General features: G+C 44.5%; 1 long non-coding RNA gene across 1 annotated transcript; it reads right to left on the bottom strand.

Annotated features, from left to right (window-relative positions):
* Positions 1-831: 831 nt before the first annotated feature.
* LOC115598347 lies at positions 832-11,742 on the bottom strand. Its single transcript, XR_003987589.1, has 6 exons — positions 11,700-11,742; positions 3,228-3,856; positions 2,718-2,814; positions 2,304-2,369; positions 1,358-1,983; positions 832-945 (listed from the first exon to the last, which is right to left on the bottom strand). It is a non-coding gene; the product is annotated as an uncharacterized LOC115598347 (long non-coding RNA).
* Positions 11,743-17,508: the final 5,766 nt, after the last annotated feature.

Raw genomic sequence — 17,508 nt, 5'->3', positions numbered from 1 at the left:
CACATGCACAGTAGGGCTACACCAAATCCACGACCCCCAGCCATATTTAAAGCCCATTTTAAAAGCCCTACTTGCAGCCCTTTCTGCCAGTACCTGGTCCTTCAAATTAGGTACTGTGGAATCTCAAAACAAAAAAATAGTAGCCTTTAGAAATAAATTTTAAAAAAAAGCTGAGAAAAATTAAAACATTTTACACAGTACAAGTTTTATTTTACACATCTGTATTGACACTGCTTTAGCAAAAAGGGGTTTTATTTAACAAAAGCACTCTGCAGAAGCCCACTCATCTGCTCTTCACACCCATTTGCACCACACCACCCAGGCAAAGCTAGCTGCAGCCTCTGCCCTGCACCTGACCACGTCCACCAACAACTACCTGCCAAGAAACCATCCGTGTTTGCAGCCTCCAACACCACCACGCTTCCCTGTTCTCCCCTGACACAAGCTCACACAACAAAGCCTTCACAGAGCCACCTGCTCCTCCTGTACAAGGCCTGCAGCAAACATCTACCTCAAGGCTCCTGCAACAACGGCCTCCGCCACCAACACTTCCTCTGTCTCCACAGGAGACTTTCCTAAGCTGCCTCCTGACAAACTCGCCCTGTCCTCGCCAAAGACACACACCACTACAACAACAACAACAACAACTACTACAACTACTGCCAAGACAGATTTGCATGTGTGGTGGGTGGACCGCAGGTGTGAGCTAATGCAGAGCTGGGCTTGGAAATGGCAGAGTGCACAGCCCAGGGGCTTTATCTAACGTTTTATTGCATCATCTCCCTCCCCCCCCCCCGGAAATGTGGACGAATCCTCCTCTTCTTCATCCACTGCTGAAGGTCCCCCGACGTCCTCGTTCTTCTTCAGCCTCCGCTGGCAGGTCCCCCGACATCCTCATCTTCTCCTCCCCGCCGTCTTCTGCTCCCAGGCTTTCTCCTTTGTGACCTGTCCAGAGAGACACACAAGAGGTTAGCTCTACACCAACCCTCTGGTGCCGGCCCCTGGCCGAGTCCCAAGGCTGAAACCTCCCAACGGCCCCACCTTGCCCTCTTCTTCCCTTCACTCCTCTCTGTACCCCAACCCTGCCCACTCCCAGCAGCTGAGCGGACCCCACACCAACAACAAGCCCGCTTTCCCCTTCCTCCCTCCCCTCCCAAGAGCCCAAACCTTACACCAGGCTCTTGCCCGGGCTGCACCCTTTGGTCTCTGCCCGTTGCTGCTTCCTTCTGGGGGGCCCGGGACACAAGGACACCCCTCTGAGCCATCTCTGCACCCTCCCCTCCAGCCCCCCCTCCCACCTCCCGGCCCCTGAGAAGCCCAAAAGCCCAGGCAGCAGCCCCTGCTCCTCCCCACTCACCAGCCACTGCTGCTGGACACCCCGTAAGGGCCAGGGAATGTGCCTGTGGTTGCCAGATTGATCCCTAGATATAAGTGCCCTCCTGAAAGCCCACTCCTTATCTGCTCTTGGCACCCTTTGCGCCACACCACCCAGGCAAAGCCAGCTGCAGCCTCTGCCCTGCACCTGACCACGTCCACCAACAACTACCTGCCAAGAAACCATCCGTGTTTGCAGCCTCCAACACCACAACGCTTCCCTGTTCTCCCCTGACACAAGCTCACACAACAAAGCCTTCACAGAGCCACCTGCTCCTCCTGCACAAGGGCTGCAGCAAACACCTACTTCAAGGCTCCTGCAACAACGGCCTCCGCCACCAACACTTCCTCTGTCTCCACAGGAGACTTTCCTAAGCTGCCTCCTGACAAACTCGCCCTGTCCTCGCCAAAGACACACACCACTACAACAACAACAACAACAACTACTGCCAAGACAGATTTGCGTGGGCGGTGGGCGGACCCCAGGTGTGGGCTAAGGCAGAGCTGGGCTTGGCAATGGAGGAGGGCACAGCCCGGGGGCTTTATCTGAGGTTTTATTGCATCATTCTTCTCTTCCCTGGCACCACTGGATGGATCCGCTGGGGATGTCTGGAGGCATGAGAGAGAAAGAGAGAGAGAGCGTGCTTTAGGTAGAATTAACCAGCTCAACACCCCTGTCCCAAGCAGGGGGACCCCGAGCCTGCAGACACCCCAGGAGGCCCCACATGATTTACACTTCTTTCCCACCCCTGCCCCAGCCTGGGCACAGAGGGGAAAAAATACAGCAAGTATTTGTCAAAGGGGCACCCAGAGCTCTATCGGGTTTTCTTTCAGGAAGACGCCAGGGCAAGGAGATGGCCCGCCATTTGCCAGCCTCTTCCAAAAGGAAAGGCTTCTCCCTCCTCAGCTCAGAGGCTTTTGCAACTCACCAGAACCTCCCCCAGCGTTGAACAGGAGCCTGGGAGCGCGGGTGCAGGACGCCTGGTGTCCTGAGCCTAGGGGAGAAACAAAGAAGAAGAGGAGCGTGAGACCACTAAGCACAAAGTGGGAAGGAGCCCTGCCCCCAGCTCACTACCAGGCGCTGAGGAAGCCTCGGCTCGGGCCATCGGACGCCCCCTGGCCTGGGAGGTCTGGGCCCCTGGGCAAAACTTCCAGGGGGAAGCCAGGCCAGCTGCAAAACCACCTGCATCTTTCTTCACCCCTCCTGAACTGGAGGGTCCGCCGCCATCCTCTTCTTTTTCCCTTTTGACTTCTTCAAGCTCTTAGCGGCCTCCCTCTTCCCTCCCAGGTACGTGGCCACCCTCTCTTCTTTCTTTGTCGCTCTGGAGCCAGGGGTCCCTCACCATTCCTCGCCTTCTTCAGCCTCCGCTGGCAGGTCCCCCGACATCCTCATCTTCTCCTCCCCGCCGTCTTCTGCTCCCAGGCTTTCTCCTTCGTGACCTGTCCAGAGAGACACACAAGAGGTGAGCTCTACACCAACCCTCTGGTGCCGGCCCCTGGCCGAGTCCCAAGGCTGAAACCTCCCAACGGCCCCACCTTGCCCTCTTCTTCCCTTCACTCCTCTCTGTACCCCAACCCTGCCCACTCCCAGCAGCTTGAGCGGACCCCACACCAACAACAAGCCCGCTTTCCCCTTCCTCCCTCCCCTCCCAAGAGCCCAAACCTTACACCAGGCTCTTGCCCGGGCTGTACCCTTTGGTCTCTGCCCGTTGCTGCTTCCTTCTGGGGGGCCCGGGACACAAGGACACCCCTCTGAGCCATCTCTGCACCCTCCCCTCCAGCCCCCCCTCCCACCTCCCGGCCCCTGAGAAGCCCAAAAGCCCAGGCAGCAGCCCCTGCTCCTCCCCACTCACCAGCCACTGCTGCTGGACACCCCATAAGGGCCAGGGAACGTGCCTGTGGTTGCCAGATTGATCCCTAGATATAAGTGCCCTCCTGAAAGCCCACTCCTTATCCGCTCTTGGCACCCTTTGCGCCACACCACCCAGGCAAAGCCAGCTGCAGCCTCTGCCCTGCACCTGACCACGTCCACCAACAACTACCTGCCAAGAAACCATCCGTGTTTGCAGCCTCCAACACCACAACGCTTCCCTGTTCTCCCCTGACACAAGCTCACACAACAAAGCCTTCACAGAGCCCCCTGCTCCTCCTGTACAAGGGCTGCAGCAAACATCTACCTCAAGGCTCCTGCAACAACGGCCTCCGCCACCAACACTTCCTCTGTCTCCACAGGAGACTTTCCTAAGCTGCCTCCTGACAAACTCGCCCTGTCCTCGCCAAAGACACACACCACTACAACAACAACAACTACTACAACTACTGCCAAGACAGATTTGCATGTGTGGTGGGCGGACCCCAGGTGTGGGCTAAGGCAGAGCTGGGCTTGGCAATGGAGGAGGGCACAGCCCGGGGGCTTTATCTGAGGTTTTATTGCATCATTCTTCTCTTCCCTGGCACCACTGGATGGATCCGCTGGGGATGTCTGGAGGCAAAATAGAGAGAGAGCGACGGAGCGTGCTTTAGGAAGGATTGATCTTCCTCATGTGTAAGAGAAATTTTATTTTTTTTTTGCCATAACAATTTTTTAAGACTTTTTTCAGTATTCCACTTTTAAAAGGTGGGTAAACCACCACAGTCTAGTTTTTTTAAGAATTTTTTTTAATAGATTAACAACTATTTAGTATAGGTGTTCTTGATTGGGGCTGCAATATAATTATTTACTGATGAAAGGGTTAATATAAAACACGTGTTAATAATATTCTTGTAATGATGCTGACACCTGGTTGAAGCTAACATAGAATGCTTGTTTTAGAGAATCTAAGGAACTGTTTACATTGTCATTGTAATAATTTACATATAGTTATATTTGTTTATTCAAGAAAAAAGGTGTGGGCCGATTATACCCATTACAAAAAATCGCAATTAGAGGACCACAGGCTGGCATGAGATATGTGGTCATGCCCCTTAACTCTGAGGACGTTAGAGAAGTTAAAAAAGATGAGAAATTAACTGGAAGATCCATTAGGAGTATCAGAATAGGTAAAATAATATTTAGGATCCTCTGTGTTTACCTGGGATGAGTTACAGTCAGTTTTAAGAATGATCAGGAGGGCAGGAATGAGGATTTGGGATGAGCAACATCAGCAGGGTCCTGCAGCAGTATTAAGTGGCCCCTACAAAAGCCAGACTGGACTAACCATGATCCAGCACATAGGGGGCATATGTAGGAGCTGAGAACAATATTATTCAAGGTAAAAGAGAATCCGTCCCACACAGACAGAATATTAATAAAACATTTAAAGAACACCAAAAGAAAGATGAAACTCCTACTGATTGGTTAGAAAGGTTAAGAAAGAATTTAAAGATGTACTCAGGGCTGGACCCCAGTACTCCAGTAGGAGAAGTTTTATTAAAAACTCAAGTTTGTGGCTAAATCTCGGAAGGATATTAGGAAAAAGCTGGAGAAATTAGAGAACTGGCAGGATAGGGGACTGGATGAATTGTTTAGGGAGGCTCGGAAAGTGCAAAGAAGGAAAGTGTATGTGCGAAGAGGTGAAGAGGCAGAGGAGCAAGCAGTGAAAATGATGGGTGCTGCTGCTGTGCGAGGGAGTCAGAGACCGGCAGGTCAAAGGCCAGTGGGGTGGGAGCTGGTTGAGCGCAAGGGACAGTATCAGAGGCCTGGTAAAGCTCCAGGGCCACTTGAAAGGACTAAGAATGTAGTAGTGTGCTATTACTGCAAAAAGAAGGGAAGAGAGCTTGTAGACAAAGGAAGAGGGATGAGAGGATGTTTAAAGGAAAATTAGGGGCTTTACTTGCTAGGGACCAGAGAAACAAATGAGCCCTTCAATTAAAAAAAAAAAGTTGGTTCCTAGCAGCAGGAGGGAGAATTTTTAGTGGACTTGGGGGAGGATGGTAGACAGCTTGTGAATTGTGAGCTGTCTTGGGAATTTTTCCATTGTTGGGGGAACATATTTGGCATTGTTTGTACTGGCTTAAGTATGCATATTATCTAGTACATATTTTTTGAAAAATTCTGGGAAAAAAGAGGCCTAATTAATTAACAAAGGAAGGGACTTATACACAGGTATTGCAAGCCCTGCGAGAACCAGCAAGAATAGCAGTAGTACATGTAAAAAGGTCACTAGAGGGGGCTGGGTTTTATAATCAGGGATAATAACATAGCTGATCAGGAAGCTAAAAGGATAGCCTTAATAACCATGTAGGTGACTGACAGTCAATGCAATGAATGAGATACAAGTAATCAAAAGTTGTTAACCATAAGATAAAACGTATTCATTTTTTTTTAAGATTAAAAAATTAAACCTTATTTGTTATAATTAATGAGTAGGCAGGAACAATAGGGAGCTAAAGGGCTTAAGTAGTGCAAAGACCACCATTGGATTTAGTGATACATAGAATAAAGACTGGAGATAAAATATTAGCCAAATCCTGGAAGGAATCCTCTTTGACTTCTCGCAGATAAGTTTCTTTTAATTGTTTTGCTTACTACAGAGACAGACATCCCAACTTCCAAATGTAGATGGATAGATGACAACCACGTCAGGGGACCAGTTAAAGTGAAGGAGTGGAGGACCATTCCAGGAGCAGATCTTACGAAAGTTATCAAAAACTGATGTGAGATAGTTGATGAAACCTCTAGGCAAAGGGAAATAAAGAGTAAACACCATACTATAAGAATACTTAGACCTTTATTAAAAGACTTAGTAGGAACTGTAAATAATAATAATAAAGTGTTACTATTATCTAGAAAATTAATTGCAACTATAGGAAAAGTTTGTTAAATTATAACCGTTTAAGAAGGAATTGTTTTAAAGGTTGTGAATGTGGAGATATAACTTGTAATTGTTGGGTTAAAACTTATTGCGGGAGTTGTAAAGCCTTTTATTGAAATATAACAAGGATTGAAAAAGAGCTATTACTCTTAATCCCTCTAAAAGATATATATTGAAAATGATGAGGTATTAATTGGCTACAATAATTGGGCACGAATAGTACAAAAACAACGAACAGATGAAAAAGGGATTCCAGAGAAGACTAGTATAATGTGGATTTTTTGTTAGAAAATCAGGAACATATTGATTTGGCTTGTACATGGCAGTGTAAAATCAAGTGTGGAGCATGTTCAGGCTATGAACAGGACAAAAATCGTAGGCAAGTGTTGTGCTAAAAGGGCCCCTACTGAAAAATACAGAACCCCCACATCCTCTGAAGAGCACTACCTGCTGCTGAGAAGAGACACTCCCAGCGCCTTTTGCAAAGAGGCGGCCGAGGCAAAGGCAGAGCAGTACGAGGTGTGAGGTGACATATAATGGGGAACCTAATATTAATTACTTTGATCACTTCAATCCCGCTGGCCGAAGGTTTAGGAAATGACCACCACCAACCCTTTGAATGGTCCCTGATATACCTTGAAAAGCTCACAGGTAACACCAGGGGCTCCAGATTTTATAGCCCCCTTATGTAATTTGATACCATTATCAGATCCTATGGCACCTTGTACTGAGCAAAAAGCATATTATTTTTGTCCTGTTCCTGGAAAATCTTCCTCCATGCCCAGAAGACAATTAAAATACTATTTAATGAACTATAATATTTTTCTAATATACACAGATTGATTTTCTGGCATCCTGAATAACCAGCAGGTGGCTGGGTAGCTTGTTGGGTCTGTCCTGCTTTAAGGGATTGGTGCCACCGGAAGAACTTTGGGTTTTTTGACTATGGGATGAATTTCAGCATACCAGGTGGACTGCAACTATCTAACAGGGGAAAAAGGACTCTAGCCCACAAGCTGGCGGGTCTAATAAGGAGGGCTTTAAACTAGGTTCGAAGGGGAAAGGGGTTGAAACAAGGTTCTCCGGAAAGGAGCCCAAGGGTGGACAGCGCAAGTTAAGGGACAAACCAGCAGCCCAACTGAAGTGCATGTACACCAATGCACGCAGCATGGGCAACAAACAGGAGGAGCTGGAAGCCACCGTGCAGCAGGAAAGATACGATGTAGTTGCTATCACAGAAACGTGGTGGGATGACTCCCATGACTGGAGTGCTGCAATGGGTGGCTACAGGCTCTTCAGAAACGACAGACAGGGTAGGAGAGGTGGAGGGGTAGCCCTGTATGTTAGAGAGTCTCTTGACTCCATAGAAATTGAAGTAGGTGATAATAAGGTGGAGTGCCTGTGGGTCAGAATCAGGGGGAAGGCCAACAAGGCTGATACTGTGATATGAGTCTGTTACAGACCACCCAACCAGGAGGATGAGGGTGATGAACTCTTCTACAAGCAGCTGGCACATGTTTTAAAATCGTCGTCCCTTATTCTCGTGGGTGACTTTAACCTGCCGGACATCTGCTGGGAATTCCACACAGCAGAGAGGAGGCAGTCTAGGAGATTCCTAGAGTGTATTGAGGATAATTTCCTGATACAGCTGGTAAATGAGTCTACCAGGGATGGAGCCCCACTTGACCTACTCTTTACAAACAGAGAGGGGCTGGTGAGGGATGTGGTGGTCGGTGGGCGTCTGGGACTTAGTGATCACGAAATAATAGAGTTCTCAATAATCAGGGATATAAGGAGGGTTGTCAGTAAAACCTTTACATTAGACTTCCGGAGGGCAGATTTTGGCCTTTTCAGAAGACTAGTCCAGAGCATACCCTGGGAAACAGCCCTTGAAAACAAAGGGGTCAAGGAGGGATGGACATTCTTCAAAGAGCAAGTTTTGAAAGCTCAGGAGCAGGTTGTCCCGGTGTGCCGAAAGGCGAGCCGGCGGGGAAGACGACCACTCTGGCTCAACAGAGAGACTTTGAAGGAAATTAGGATTAAGAAGAGGGCCTACCGGTTATGGAAAAAAGGGTTATCTACTCAAGAGGAATTCAGGAATACAGTTAAGTTATGTAGGAAAAAAATTAGAGACACAAAGGCACAACTTGAACTAAATCTTGCCACCTCTGTGAAGGATAACAAGAAGTCCTTCTACAGATACATCAGTGGCAAAAGGAGGGGCAAGGAAAACATTCATTCTTTAATGGACATGGACGGGAATGTAATTGTCAAAGATGAAGAAAAGGCTGAGGTATTTAACACCTTCTTTGCCTCAGTTTTTAACAGTAAAACGGGCTATCCTGAGGACAGCTGGCTTCTGGAGCCTATAGGAGACAAGAGTCTAAACACCCCCCCTGCAATCCAGAAGGAAACTGTCAGTGATCTACTGAGCTGCTTGGATCCCCACAAGTCTATGGGACCAGATGAACTCCATCCAAGGGTGATGAGAGAGATGGCAGAAGAGCTCACCAAGCCTCTATCATCTACTAGAAGTCCTGGCTCACTGGGGACATCCCTGATGACTGGAAGTTGGCCAATGTCACGCCAATCCACAAGAAGGGCCAGAAGGAAGACCCAGGAAACTACAGGCCTGTCAACCTGACATCAGTGCCTGGCAGGGTTATGGAACAGATCATCCTGGGGGCAATCACACAGCACCTGCAGGATGGACAGGGGATCAGACCCAGCCAGCACAGGTTTACGAAGGGCAAGTCCTGTCTGACCAACCTGATCTCCTTTTATGATCAGGTGACCCACCTGGTGGATGAGGGGAAGGCTGTGGATGTGGTCTATCTGAACTTCAGCGAGGCCTTCGACACCGTCTCCCACAGCATCCTCCTCAGAAAGCTGGCTGCCCACAGCCTGGACAAGCGTACTCTGCACTGGGTTAAGAACTGGCTGGAGGGCCGGGCCCAGAGAGTGGTACTGAATGGGGATGCTTCCAGTTGGCGGCCAGTCACCGGCGGCATCCCCCAGGGATCAGTGCTGGGCCCAGTCCTGTTCAGTATCTTCATTGATGACTTGGATGAGGGGATTGAGTCCATCATCAGCAAGTTTGCTGATGACACCAAGCTGGGGAGAAGTGTTGATCAGCTGGAAGGCAGGAGGATTCTGCAGAGGGACCTGGATAGACTGGAGAGATGGGCTGACTCCAATGGGATGAGCTTCAACAAGGCCAAGTGCCGGGTCCTGCACTTTGGCCACAACAACCCCATGCAGCGCTACAGACTGGGGACAGAGTGGTTGGAGGGCAGCCAGGCAGAAAGGGACCTGGGAGTCTGGATTGACAGGAAGCTGAACATGAGCCAGCAGTGTGCCCAGGTGGCCAAGAAGGCCAATGGCATCCTGGCATGTATCAGAAACAGCGTCACCAGCAGGTCCAAGGAGGTGATTCTGCCCCTATACTCAGCCCTGGTAAGGCCACACCTTGAGTACTGTGTTCAGTTCTGGGCCCCTCAGTTCAAGAAGGATATTGAGGTCCTCGAACAGGTCCAAAGGAGGGCAACCAAGCTGGTGAAGGGACTCGAACACAGATCCTATGAGGAGAGGCTGAGGGAGCTGGGGCTGTTCAGCCTGAAGAAGAGGAGGCTCAGGGGAGACCTCATTGCTCTCTACAACTACCTGAAAGGAGGTTGGAGCCAGGCGGGGGTTGGTCTCTTTTCCCAGGCAACTCTCAGTAAGACAAGAGGGCATGGTCTTAAATTGTGCCGGGGGAAGTTCAGATTGGATATTAGAAAGAATTTTTTTACGGAAAGGGTGATCAGACATTGGAACGGGCTGCCTGGGGAGATGGTGGACTCTTCGTCCCTGGAGACATTTAAAAAGCGACTCGATATGGCACTCAGTGCCATAGTCTAGTGACTGTGGCAGTAGTTGATCAAGGGTTGGACTCGATGATCTCTGAGGTCCCTTCCAACCCAGCCTATTCTATGATTCTATGAATAGGAAGTGTGAAAAGCACAATGTGACAATCGTTAAAGCCAAAGCTTTATGCATGGGAATCAACAAACAGGTTCACTATCAGGTAAAATAAATACACACAACTTTTGTTATGTCTTCATTAGGAATTTTTATCTGCTAACATATTTCTGAGCAAATAAGTGCATCTGTGCTTTTCGAAACAATGTGTGAGTTGCTCAAGAGACCTTTTGTGAATATTCATTCTCAATGATGCTTTCCCTGTAATGCCATATACGTAACATGCTCTTCCCAAAATAACACTTCTTTTAGTTAGGAGCATTGCACAAACAGGTATTTTTTTTCAGGCTTTCATGTGGTCATCCAAATATAAACATATATAAAATAAAATATATTTTTGTGTCAAAGTTATATTAAATCAATGTATAAATATACTATTTGTTTTAGAACTTACCTGTGGGCCTAGTATTTTCAATAAAGTAATTGCAATAGTTAAGAGTCGTTTAGAAGCAGCCCATCTAATGCTTATGCGTGCCAGTTATGAACAAATACCTTCTAATAAATCTGAAATGGCAGAAGTTTTTGTATTAGGCTGCCAAGAATTGCAATGGTTCAATGAACAAAATCCAAGATAAAAGAAAAGGGGAGATTGTATTAATTTACATATAAAGTTATATTTGTTCATTTAACCTATGTAACTTTGTTTATAAAATAGAAGGATTAACAGCAAAGTTACGTGCCAAAAACACAGTGGTACTGTAACAATTTGTAATAACTTATGTTTGTTCATTTAACCCAAGTAGAAAATTTTTAGTGTATTTAGGCAAGATAGAAACAGCGAAAGAAGGTAAGGATGTTAACTGCAGAATGTACTTGAGAAAGAAAAAGTGTATTGTGACAAAATGCTGTGTAATTATGTTTAAACATTCTTATAGACAACCTCTGTAGAAAGGGGTTAACCAAAACACAGAATGTGTCTGCATAAGACTAATTATTGTGGAAAGGGGTTAACCAAACACAAGATGTGTTCATAAGAAGCATTAGTATTGTTGGCTGTGTCTGCTCAAGAAGAGTTTATATCGTCAACAGATTTTGAGCTTTCCCAGCAACATCGGGCTCACACAGCCATACAGGACTATAAATACCTAAGAAACTTTAAGGAAGCAGTGCTGTCCTGTCGGAGCAGAGACTCCCGAGCACCCAGCGCTGTTTTTGCTTGCTAATAAATTCTAATTGGTTTTAAATTACCGTGTCCTGGTCAATTTTTAGGACCCTCTTCTAATTTATAATCATCTTCATCTTTTTAAAGGAAATATATTTGCTGAACTGAGAATTACAGTACCTTGAGTTAAGAAACAGGACATGGCTGAAGACTGAAGAAATTCACATCCCCAGAGAACAAGAGGTGAAACATCTAGAAAAACCTTTTTTTAATTTTTATTTCATACCCACATCCCTTACGACCACTTCCAGGAGACACCAGGATTTCTCACAAAGTTCCTGCTATTCCTGGAACTGAGGTGCCCAGAACTGGAGACAATATTCCAGACGTTGCCTCACCATCCCACTTACCAGTACCTGCCTAGCCCTGAAGAGCAGCCTGGAAGCTGGGATGCAGAGCTACTGCTATCCTGAACCTAGGGGAGAAAAGAAGAGTATCAGTCTGAGCATTAACTTTAAACCTGGAAAGAGCTGTTCCTAAAAACTTAAAATAAAAATTTCAGTTTATTTAAAATAAACAACAAAAATTTTAAAATTAAAATTAATAAATGTTATTGCAAGATTAATTTTTAAATTAAGAAGAATTACTTCAAATAATTTTTTTTATGATATAAGTTAATAATCAAACAAATACATCTATACTAAACTGTTCATTATATATACTTAATGTTTAATTCCATTATAAATAAGCATTGAAAACTAGAATAAAATTTAGTATAATTTTAAAAATTTAAATATATTAAATGAAAAAAATTATTTTAAAAATTTTTATGTAAAAATACCATTTAAATCTTAGATAATAAAAATAACATGATAAAAACCTGGGAGTTAATTTTTTTTTAATAAAAAAAGAAAAAATTAAAAATTAAGACATTATTAAGTAATTTTTAAAAAATTTTACTTTTTTTATTGGAAATTTAAAAGTCCACGGTAAATATTAATAATTAGGTTTTAAATTTATCTGAAATTTAACGCATTTATTTAAAAAGTAATTTTAATTATTTGCAACAGTAAAAATACATATCATTAAAAATATATATTAGTTAAAAATAAATTTTAATTTGAAATAAGGGTAATAATTTTTAAATACAAAAACTAAAATTAAACAAATTAGCTATGTTTTAAATTTAAAAGAAAATAATTTAAAACACTAGATTAGAACATAAATATTTCAAGTAGAAATAAACATTACAAAAACGAGAAATTACAAATTAAGTCTAAAAATAAGGCTAAATTGTTAAAATCGAGTTAAAGATTCAAATTCAAGTGTTATATTTACCGTAAATAAGCACTGATAATTAAAATAAAAATTATTAAAATTGAATTATTTAAGCTAGAAAAAAATACACTTTTATATTTAAAATACTTCCTTTTTAAGATACAATTAAATCATACAAAAATAAAAAAGACATGACAATGACCTGGGAAAAAAAATAAAACCAAAATGAGAAATTATGACAAACTTTAAAAAATTAAGCTAAATGTTTAAATAGTTAAAAGCATAGCTAAAATTAATTGTACTTGAGTAACATTTTCGTATTAGAAATGAAACTTTTAAAAACTAAAAAACAATTAAAGTTAAAAGTAATTAAAAAAGAAAAAGCAAATAAAAATATTTTCTAAATATTTAAAATTACATTTTAAGCACTTAATGTTAAATAAATATTAAAACTATATTTATTATTTAATGTTAATTATCAATATAATTACATTTTTAAATATGTTTTATTTTTAAATTATATACTTTTATATTTTTATATTTTATAGATGAATTACTTATATTCATATATTTACTTTATATATAGTATTTTTATTTATGTATAATGTATGTTGTTTACATTAAATATTATTGATATTTAATATTATATAAATTGTAAATATTTAACATTGGTGTTAGTAATTATTAAAATATTAAATCTTAATATCGAAAATTTTAATATTTCATATTAACATATTAAAAACATTAAAAAATTGAAACTCATAAATGCATTTTACAAAATATTTACGTTTAAACATAATTTTAAAAGTTACAGATTGGAAATTCCATTTAAAATTTAATTAAATTTTTAAGATTTTTAAAAAGCAACACGATCTTCTAGAAACAAAGCTGTCGGTTTCCTGTCACACAGTGTAACATGATCAGAGCTGCAGGCTCACGGCACCCCCAAAAGCCGCAGCCGCCATCTTTTCCCCCCCTTTCCCCCCCCCCGAGCTTCGGTCCCGCCCCTCTCACTTCAATAAAATGGCGGCCTCACCGCCTCAGCCACCCCTGACGAGCCTTGACGCCCGGGGGGGGGGGGCAGTCCGACCACGCGGCCCGCGCCGCCATTTTAGGCCCCTTAGCTTTTTTTTTTCTTCCTCCCAAAACCAGCGTTTAAAATAGGTGGTTTTTAATTGCATTAACGAAACTTTTTTAAGAAAAAAAGATCTGGCGGGAAACCACATAGCACAGACCAGATCGGATTAGTTAAAATATCAACAAGTCACTCAGAACACCGAAAGAGTACAAAGCAAACATAACTTCAAAATCGGACAACCCATGCGCGCGGCCGCCAGCAACGCCGTGATCCAAACCCCCCTCCGCCCCCCCCCTCCCTCATCCGCACTCCACCCCCCGCTCGGTCTCTCGTACCCATCCGGGACCACGCGGACAAATCCGCGGGCCTGCACGCACAGCGTAAAAACTCCACCCCGCGCACTGGAATTTTTGGGCATTATTAAGCGAGGAATTGTTTAACCGAACCCGGGTGCGAATAATGGGGCAATTTTCAAGTTCCCTCTCACCATTTTCGGTATAAAATAGGACTGGAATTCCAGGAACCTCTTACTGAGGTGAGGCCACGGCCTCACAGCGCAGGAATGGATATTATTGCAAATTATTATTGCTCCGAGTGCGGATCGGCCGATAGCGAACAGGGTATCGAAACCGATTTTGGGTAATTAGACCCAGCGACCCCCCTCCAAGTGCCCCCAGACCCCGGCCGCCGCCGCCGCCGCCGCCGCCGCCGCCGCCTCCCCCGCGTTCAACACTTACTCCATCACCTCAGAGCAGGACCCTACTTCGCGCCGCGGGAACGCAAGGCAGCATGCCCTTTATACCCGTGCCAGCCAATCGCGTTCGAGCCCACCGCCCACCCCGCCCTCCTTCCCGTGCCACTGGAGGACGTTCCTGTCCATCCCCGGCACCGGCCAATCGCGCCTGTGCCTGACCCGGGCACCGGCTCCCGTGCCTGCGGAGCACGTCACCGCCCATCCTTTATCCCAGCCAATCAGCGCCCGAGCACCTTTAGCGCCACAGTCCCTGCAGTTCCGCCGAGCGGCCGCAGGGTGGCACTCGCGCCCCAGAAATCCCCACCAAAACCGCGTGGCCCGGCGTAAAATCAATTCCTGAACATGGAAACACTGCCGGAGCCACTTCGTTTGCTTCCAGGATATTAGCCACGATAAAGGCTTCCATCCGTAAGCTGCTTTCTGCTTCCTGAAACACAATGAAATCCCTTTGCAGCAACTGAAAAAAAGTGTCGAGACATCTGTTCAGACAGATGTGCGATTATAATTTTTCGAGAGAGACTTATGGGTTGGAAACTAAACTACACAACTTTAATGAAACAGTAATGATAAATAAGAAAAATTACTAAATATATACAAATATACAGGAAAATGGATACCACATTCCTTCCCCCCCTCCTCCCAGTAACTCTCACTTCACCACCGAGGCTGCAGGGCAGCCCTGGGAAAGTCCAGGCTGGACTCCTGGAGTCGGCAGCAGTCGGGAGCTGGAGGCAGGAACACACAGATATGGGCTGGCACGGATCAGGAGCACAGGCAGAGGAACGGACGGAATCCTTCCAGGATGCCGGGTGGAAGGAAGGGAAGCAGGAAGGGCAGGCAGCCAGAAGCTGGAAGCAGGAAATCTAGCTAGGCCCTCGTGATCCCTCAAATTTATACTGAGTATGATGTGTGTGGGATGGAACACTCTGTTTGGTCAATTCTGGCATCCATCTTGTCCATTCCTCCCCAAAGCAGGGCTGCAGGTGGGACCTCTTTCTTCCTTCTGGAGGGTCAAAGTTTTCCTCAGACCTGAGCAGTGTCCTTGGCTCTGCATATCAGTCTCTAGCACTAACTATAAACATCAAGTGTTATGAGTCCTAGAAGCAGACACTGACTGAGAAACTTGCTGTTAATTTCAGCAAGTGCAACTACTTACAAGAGACTTAGCTAAAAGCAAAAGTACAAGACAGAAAATCACCTTTATCGTGGCCCAAACCAAGACACTTCGGTAGTCAACCATATAATGAGGTAGAGAAACTTGCTGCTACTGTCTACAACACAATAACCAGTCTTCATAAGCATCTGCTTGTGTATAAATATATATTTATTAACATTTCAGTTTCCTAATGCATTACACAGCCCTCTTGCCTTCATAGATGATACTTTAAAGGATAATGTTTTCCTCTTTCCAGAATGAAGCAAAAGGGAGATACATAGAATAAACAAATCGTGCTTCAAGATACATTTGATATATTTTAGCACACCTTGGGCATACACTGATACCACATTTTTCATTATCAGTTTTAGAATTTCAAGGGCGCATTCTCCATTGCTCTTTGATGTTCTGCTTCCTAGAAAAAGAAAAAAAATAGCAATTTCAATTTTTTTGTGGGGAAATTAAAACCCAAAACAACAACAAAACAAGCACATAAAAAATATCATCATTCCTCGCTGTGTCCAGGTAGATAGAGTGTCAAGCATTTCACAGAGCTTTTCAGCTGGCTGAGTTGCAGATTCCCCATCCCCCCCAAACCAGCCCCCATCTTGTCAATCGACTCCCAAATGGTAAAACGTTTGGGCATTCAACAGACATTTGGGCTATCACCACCTTTGACATTCAACAGGTCACCTACTCATATGGAAATTAACCCACCCCCTTCCAGCAGCCGCAGCTACACCATCCGAATTTCCACACTAGGAAAACTTTGGGGGTTGGGGAGGCACAGAAGGGTGGAGGGGGGATGGAGGGGTGTTTATTTAAGGGAATTTCATCACACCAGTGCAGAGGCAAATTTGGGCTCTGTGTTATTACTGAGGGGACCTCAAATTAATTAGTAATTTCCCCTTTCTCATTTAGTCAGCCTTACTGACACAAAATGCAGAACCCCTCCTGTGAAAAGGCCCTTTACAATTTAAAGCCAAGCCTTCCTCAAGAAGATACAACAGTACAAATGTGACATCAAAGATTGTCGGGGAGACAGTCTCCCAATTAATGCTGCTTTTTTAAAGCGACATACTGCATCATGAGCCACGAACTGGAAAAAAAATTACAAGCACCTCAGCTACCAGCTTGCTTACTCTCCTGAAATGCACCATTATAAAGGACTGAGACAAGATACACGGAGTCACAGAAGCACTGACCCATTTTTACCAGCCCTGGAGTTTAGCCACAACTTGATGAAAATCGATCACCTGGCACACATTGTGTTCTTACGCTTGCAAAAGCCTCTGAAACAAGAGCTGCAAGCTGCGGAAACAAGAGCTGCAAGGTGCGGAAGGAAAAATTCTTACTGCAAAACATACAAGTTTTTAGCCCATCAGAACCATTTACCAGATACGGCTGATCTCTCAAACCTGGAGCCTCAAAAACTCAGCACTGGGTACCTCAGTCATCAGACTCGTGTCATAACGCTGATGCTAAAAAGCCACAAACTTGTGGTTGAGACAAAAAAAAAAAACAATTCAACAAAACAACAACAAAAACAAAACAAGAAAAAAAAAAAAAAAACAACAAACAAACAAAAAACCAAACACCACGTGCCACAGCATCTATTTCTTATGTACAGGCTTTCCCAGTCTTTCTCAATACTTTAAAGAGTACCTGAAGAAACACCACAAAAGTTCCTCTCCACTTTCAGAAGTCAAAGAGTTGAAAGAATTTTCAGAACTTGAAAAGCACTTTTATTTAACTGGAGAGGAGTGTGATATTTGACAACACTTAGTGAGAAATTATTGCAAGGGCTTCTCAGACTCAAGCAGAGACTCAGTTCTACAAGAGATGACAGCTCAGAAACACCAACAGCACGATGTGTGCCAGACAGATCCACACTTTAAACTGTAATAGCACAAGAAGGGGTCAACAGGAGCCAGGGAGATGAGGAGATGCCTT

This window comes from Calypte anna, chromosome 4B (assembly GCF_003957555.1).
Source record: "Calypte anna isolate BGI_N300 chromosome 4B, bCalAnn1_v1.p, whole genome shotgun sequence".
Taxonomy (NCBI): domain Eukaryota; kingdom Metazoa; phylum Chordata; class Aves; order Apodiformes; family Trochilidae; genus Calypte; species Calypte anna.
This window is presented reverse-complemented; position numbering and strand designations above follow the sequence as displayed.